The sequence below is a fragment of the Cryptotermes secundus genome, unplaced genomic scaffold, assembly GCF_002891405.2.
Source record: "Cryptotermes secundus unplaced genomic scaffold, Csec_1.0 scaffold22, whole genome shotgun sequence".
In the NCBI taxonomy this organism is placed as follows: Eukaryota; Metazoa; Arthropoda; class Insecta; order Blattodea; family Kalotermitidae; genus Cryptotermes; species Cryptotermes secundus.
In genome coordinates, this window is record NW_019742961.1 from 2,195,428 (window position 1) to 2,202,723 (window position 7,296).

Here is a 7,296-nt window from a genome sequence, read left to right on the forward strand (position 1 = left end):
GAGACGTTCGAGAGATACTGGCTACATAGGAACATACTAGGAAGAATTCAAGAGGGACGCATTATACTCAACAATCAGATCTAAATGCCGCTGTACACATCAATTGCACATCAAATGCAGTATACATTTTAAATATATGTTATTTTATTTTATTTTCTTTCATTTACATGTTGCATTGTAAAGATCTAAGTTATTGTTAACTACTTTTTGTTAAATAAACTATATATCTATCTAATAAAATCTATCTATCTATCCATCCATCCAAAACTTTCACGTTTACAACTTTAAACACACCCCTGTGCTAACAGCAGAATAATATTCCTATAAGGCTTAATCCCACAGGATCTGCGTCATCCTTGTGTTTCAACAATAGGTGGGGAGTCAAACGTTACATGAAGGTTGCAACGTTGCCTACAACCCCCTTCCATTTTCCACGATGAGTTTATTCTCAGATGAATATATCCCAAAATGTCGTTCGTTCAAAGAAGCGAAGACTTGGCGTCATGTTCTACCTCACAGTTACGAGACGGGTTGAATGAATTCCCAAGAGACCCCGCCAGTGCCACGCGGAAGTGACGTAGATGATTCACATCCCAGGCGCTGTAACCTAGCAACTAAAACCTGGCGCGCTGCTGCTTCTCCGATTTCCAAATGTCAATTCAAATTCCACAAGTTTGCTGTTCTCCTTTGAATCGCTAAGGAAATAACAGCCATTCTTGATAGTCTTCTGAGTTAGTTTCATATTTCTGTATATGAATATCTCTTACAGAATTTCGATTCTGTCTCTCAGTTGGATTTATTTTGTTCTTTATTTTATCTGTAATTCTATTTCATACTTTTTTCACCTCAAAAAAGGATCAGCATCAAAGCTTAACCGTTATGGAAGCTTGAAATAATAATAAAAATAATTTTTCCCTGTGCTTAAATAATTAAGCACTACCCCACGAAGACGTTTTGGGGAACTGATGTATATATCACGTATTCTTGACCTTGGCATGAGTTGGAGGTGGACGGTTGGCTTCACTCCCTGGTCATTTTACACCGTAAGAGACCCGGTACCCATTGGATAGGTTTGGTGAGCCCTAGAGTCGGTCTGGACTACGTGAAGAGAGAAAACTCTTACCCTACTCCGACCGCTCCTCCGTCCATCCCGTATCCAGTCGTTGCACATATTGAGCCATCCAAGGTCACTGAAATATTGTAATGAATTTTTGTTTAGTAATAAGTGTGGAAGCGATTGTGGGGCATTTATCAAGTATTCAATTGTAAATTTCTAGAGAGAATTTGTATATAAAGTAAACCTATCTCTGTGACAGGCCGTGGAGGTCCATAGGGTTGTGAGACGTCGATGCTTCCATATTTTCTAAACAGTCTACTCACAGATGGGGTTGAGGTTGTCGGCCTTACGTACCGACCGGCTGTCCTTTAACCCCAGGAAGATTCCTGGTACACATTTCTGCCAGATGCCGAGTCAAATATAGGGCCATATTGCGGATGGAAGGATTAGGTCAATAGATAATTAGAATGACCATATCTGGAAATGAACCCGCGACCTTCAGGCTTATAGCATAGTGTCTCAATCAACTACGCTAACACAGGGACTTAAAAAATCTAAACAATTGAGAACTTCTCGTCTGTTGATCGAAGTTCTGCCTCTGAATCTCTCAAAAATAATGCGGTGCGAATAACCGCTACAGATAAACTAGTTAAACCGTGATATATATTTTCTGGTGGCATGAGACTGTGAAGTCGCAGTGAAGTTAGTAATGTGTTCAAACTTTAGTTTATGGATCCACTATGACGGATGGACGTACACGTATATGAGAGACGGTATATTACAAGATTGCGTAGACTTTACCCACAGTTCTATGTCATGTTCAAAGGCGCAATTCTTTTATAACTCATATAATTTTGTTAGTGATCATGATCAATTACGTTAATTAGAATCCTATTATTAAATACAGGACAATTATGAGCACTGACATCTAGCGTCAGCTTAATTTTGACAACGCAGAATAATAAGTTTTTCAAGCAAATAATAATTAAATATGTGATACTATGAACTCTAATAGATACTTTGATTTCGGAGGAACCTGATGCCTCCTTATTCATGATAGAAGATTTAAAGTCTAATACTTCATTTCTTAATACGAAATCTACCAGACTACGTGGCATCACATCACGTAAGACCATAAAGTTAGAACAGTAACACTGTCACTCTTGTGCCCTGAAGTGGAAGGCAGAGAATTCCTTCGAAACCCGGTAAATTCTTAAGAAATTACATGGTGTCTTATCATTATAGTTATCATTATGGTTATTATGAGGAGCTTCATAACTTGTACTCTTCTTCAAGCATAATTAGGATGATCAAGTCAAGGAGGATCATATGGAAGGGTATGTAGCACGAATGGGGGAGAAGAGGAACGCATATAGGGTAGAGGTTGGAACTCAAGAAGGAAGGTCACTAGGAAAAGCATGTCGTCGGTGGGTGGATAATATTAAAATGTATTTAAGAAAAATAGAATGCAATGATATGGATCGATCTGGCTCGTAATAGGGACCAGTGGAGGGCTTTTGTGAATGTGGTAATGAACTTTTGGTTTCCATAAATTTCTGGGAAGTTCTTGATTAGTTACACAATTGGCGGCTTCTCAGAGTGTTTCAGCTCCATGAGTGGGTGATACACAGTCTGTAGGACTCCTTGGACGAGGGATCAGCAAGTCGCAAGGCCGCTAACTACACACAGTACAACACAAACGCAACGTAAACGCACAAAGACATCTATGCTTTAAGTGGGATTTGAACCCACGAATCGAGCGATTCATGTCTTAGGCCCCCCAGACACTGTGATCGGCCACGGTGTTTATAGTAGCTTCTAATCTTATATCTACAACCGAGAGAACCGCAAATCTCGGATCTCACATCTGTATTATTATTACTATTGTTATTATTATTATTATTATTATTCACCTCCAGTTACGTAACAGCAGAGAACATTGGGAACAAATGCCATGCCACATTTCACCTAATGTTCATACAGCTGACTACCTCTTATTTCACCGTCGCCAATGCTCCTGGAAGTTTCCTTAATTTCATCTTCTTTCTGCCTCGTTTGAAGTCAAATTGCGCAAGTGTCTGCGATATTGTGAGTCCCTTTACTTCACTGCTCCTTCTCCAGTCTTAACCCAGGTTCCACATAACAATGAAAATATATGTTCGTCTCTAAATGATAACGATTTCTCTATCCACTTCTCGCTCCGGTTTCTAGCAGAGCTGAGGAATTGGGCCTTGGACCCGCTCGAGTAAACAGATTTACTATGCAAGCATGAAAGAGCGAAAGGAATCTACCCAAACAATATTCACATACATTAAAATTATGTGCTCCGGAGAATTTGAAGCCAAGAAGTATGAAATAATATGAGACTGGTGAAAGCTACATAATGAGGAGTTTCGTAACTTCTACATTTCACCAAATATAATTACACCGATCGGAACAAAGAGGATGAGATGAGCAGGGAATGTGGTACTCACGGGGGGGAGTGCATACAGGGTTTTCGTAGCCTACTCGTAAATGTGATCCGTCCATGTCCGAAGCCTTTTGAACATTTTCGTAACAAGCTTATTTTTTACTGTGAGGAGTTTTTAGCCCCATGCCCAAACCCCAAACTGGAGGACCACCCCTTGTCGGCTGTCCTTGATTACTTATTCGATATATTCGCAGCTTCCCTTCATACCTTGAGGGCGTCTCCTCCATCCGCAACATGAGGACGCGCCATGCTGTGGTGACAAGAGACCTCAGAGAGACAGGAAGGAATGGTATGAATTGGATTGATCTGGCTCAGGATAGGGACCAATGGAGGGCTCTTGTGAACACGGTGATGACCCTTCGGGCCCCATAAAATGCTGGGAAATTCTTGAGTACCTGCAGAATTGGCGGCTCCTCAAGAAGGGCTCAGCTCCATGAATAAGTAAGTAAGGAAGTCGTAGATGCCATTATAATAATAAAATGAATCTTAAAGAAAAGCATTAGGTGCTACATACAACTGTATTCTGATAGATAGTAGTGGTGGGCTCTTGTGAATACGATAATAAACCTTTGGGTTCCATAAAATGCTGAGAATTTCTTGACTAACTCAGCTCATGCTGGCTTCCAAAGAAAGGTTCATCTGCATGGAGTAAGTTAATATTATTATATGATTATGAAATGGTTCTAAATCGGCTTAGGGTAGTGGTACATACTAATTAGCCACAGATTTCTACATAACTAATTTATTATTGCGGAATTTTGTAAACAAACTCCCTGTGTGAAACTTAATTTCAACCGGATGAAAATTGTTACTGCAGATGACACAGAAAACTTCAATACAAATTATGCAGCCGCTTTAACGTATGAACTCCCCCCCCCCTCTATATCCGTTGGGAACCTTGCCAGCTTTTTCAATTTCTGAATCTATACACAGTCGATCGGACTCCTTGGACGGGAGATCAACACGATCAACACATCGCAAGACCGCTACCTACACATGTCAACACAAACAGAGAATAAACTCACCCAGACATCCATGCCTTGAGTGGACTTCAAACCCAGGATCCCATTGTTCGAGAGGGCGAAGACGGTTCATGCCTTAGACCGCGCGGCGCTTAGACTGTACACGTTTATCGTCTAATGTGTATGAGGGCGTTGAAGGGAACAGGCACCGCTCTTCCATCTGTACGCAAGGACAGGGGAGATGACGAAGGACCTCAGTCAGGATAGCCGGTACCCAGACAGGAACCTCCTGAACGCGAAGCAGAAATAGTAGATATTCGGCTTCAACATTCGGTGTCTTCGCTTGCTTTTCTGAGTTTTATGCCATTTGCTTCATTCCCGCCAAGCCAATTCTGACACAGAAGTTACAGAAATATTATTAATGACTCGATACTTCTGCAATTTCTCCTAAAAATTCTGCATTCGTAACTTACAACTACACTTCCCTAAGAAATGGCGCTAAAATACATGTGGCTCTAAGGTGAAGAGAAACGAGAAACCATTTACTCAAGGAATATGTTTCGATTTGGTGGTGAGGGGTGGGTGAGACCTTAATTTTTCGCTGGAATAGAAGCTATGCTGCTGTTTCTCATTTCAGAAAAAAACTAGATTACAAAGGGTTTCTGACGTTAACATTCATTTTTTCAAACCTATAAGAATATATACCATAAAAATCATGTTAATATGTATATTTAATTTAGTTCCAACATCAGAGAAAAACTATAACATTCTTAGCATTACGAAGGACCAGTTCTTGTGGATGCAATCTCGCAATATCACAATCTGTGACTTATACTTCTCTCTCTGCCTTCACAATATACTATCGGTTCCTCGCCGTGTGATTTGACTGCAGTATAAGATAAGAAAGCCGGTCACGGTAGCCGAGCGGTCTAAGGCACATACTGTTTTCGCTCGCTTGGAAACCGGGATCGTGGGTTCGAATCCCACTCAGGACATGGATGTTTAGTTTGTGTGTGTACGTTTTTCTGTGTTTGTGTACAGGTAGAGGCCTTGCGACGAGCTGATCACCCGCCCAAGGAGTCCTACCGAATGCGTAAGAAAAACCGAAGTGAACGGAGAAGTCCATGGAGGTAGGCCTAGGCCCACCGGGGCTGTAGTGCCAAGGGGAAAAGAAAAAAGATAGATAAGAAGTTCTTGGAAGGACAAATCGACTGCTTTCCTTTGATAGGACACGGACCGCATAGAATAATTAGAACACTAGGTGGGATACACAGACTCACAAACAGCAGTGTTCTCATGTTTACTTGTTTCTAAATAAGGGAAGTAAGATCAAAATGATTTATACCCCATTCGAAACCTCAGATATCTTCAAGAATACTGTGTTTTCCTTCGATTCCAACGCAGATGCAATACTCTTCTTGAGAGATGAATAGACATCTATGCGAATAATTTATAAACTAGCTTTGTCCTTTTTGATATCACTCAAAGGAGAGTTATATAATTTCCGCTGTTGCTTTTGTGTTCGTCTCTCGCAGTCACAGCATTTACGTCACATTTCCCGGGATAGCTCTCAACCTTCGGAACTTATGCCAGTATCTCTACGCGGGATGTATCACAGAGCACAGTGACCAACTTTCGGGCAGGAAGTACGGACTGGCTGGTGATGGTTTTGAACACTATTCATAGGTTATCTGACTGTCACTTTTCAATTTGTTAGGTAGTACAGAACAAAATAAGTGGGTAAGTTATTCAATAAACTGAAATGGACTTGGTAGAAAGACGTATAGCTTTTGTGTTTATTTTTAAGACATTACTGAGTATTTCTACATAGAAGTAGTATTACAATAACCACCTTTCCAGCCAAAATTCGAAATGAACGCCAACTGAAGACAAGTATATATCTTTGCTCTTAATTAAATATCTATGTATTAAGTCCGTCAGTAACGCAACAATCATTAAATATTCACCGTTTAACACTAACACAATATGTTTCGGCTACAGACGGTCATCCTCAGGTGTTTCGATGCGTCCAAACTGTTATACTGCTGTGATGCGCGCTAAAATTGCGCGTTGCAGTCCACTTAAAATAATATAAATATTTACTTAAAATTCATTAATATTTTTCTATTAAAATCTTTCGTAAAATCCTATTCCACCTCGTAAGGAACGTCGTCCACTTGTTTAAAGCTATGTGATGCGTGTATTCCAGTTTGTTTCAGCAGCTGCGTCTGTGATCTGCAATATGCCCCTTGTTTGTGTGTTGTTCCCTCGAGCAGCGTGTAGTGTTGTCTTCATTAGTGCTGTTAAGTTACACTGTGGGCAGTGATTCACCAAAGACACAAACGTCCATTTTCCAGATGGGATTCAAGCAGAACCTTCCGAAATAAAGCCGCAAACTCCACGGTTTATCGACTAACACAGAGGCCAATACAATAAATGGAAAATCTTGCACCTAAACATAACCTATACTCTGACGTAGCGGAGAATGTTCACGCGTTGTCTACCGTTTTAGATGCACAAGCTTCCTCAGCTCTTGCCTGGGTAAAACATCGACTGGACAGAGTGATCGGCACAAATAGTCAGAACACTTCTTACGAGAATCTAACACACTATGTTCGTTCTGTAGACAGTCAGTCAGACTGAGTTGTCATTGCCTATATCCGGCATCACAAAATCAAGCAAGAAGATATGGGAAGAACTGTTCCCCTACTTTCCTTTGATATAACATAAGCCACACGGGAAACGAAAAAATTACGGGGGGGGGGGGGGGAGACGAAGACGGGAAAGGGGGTTCAAAGCCCTAAAAA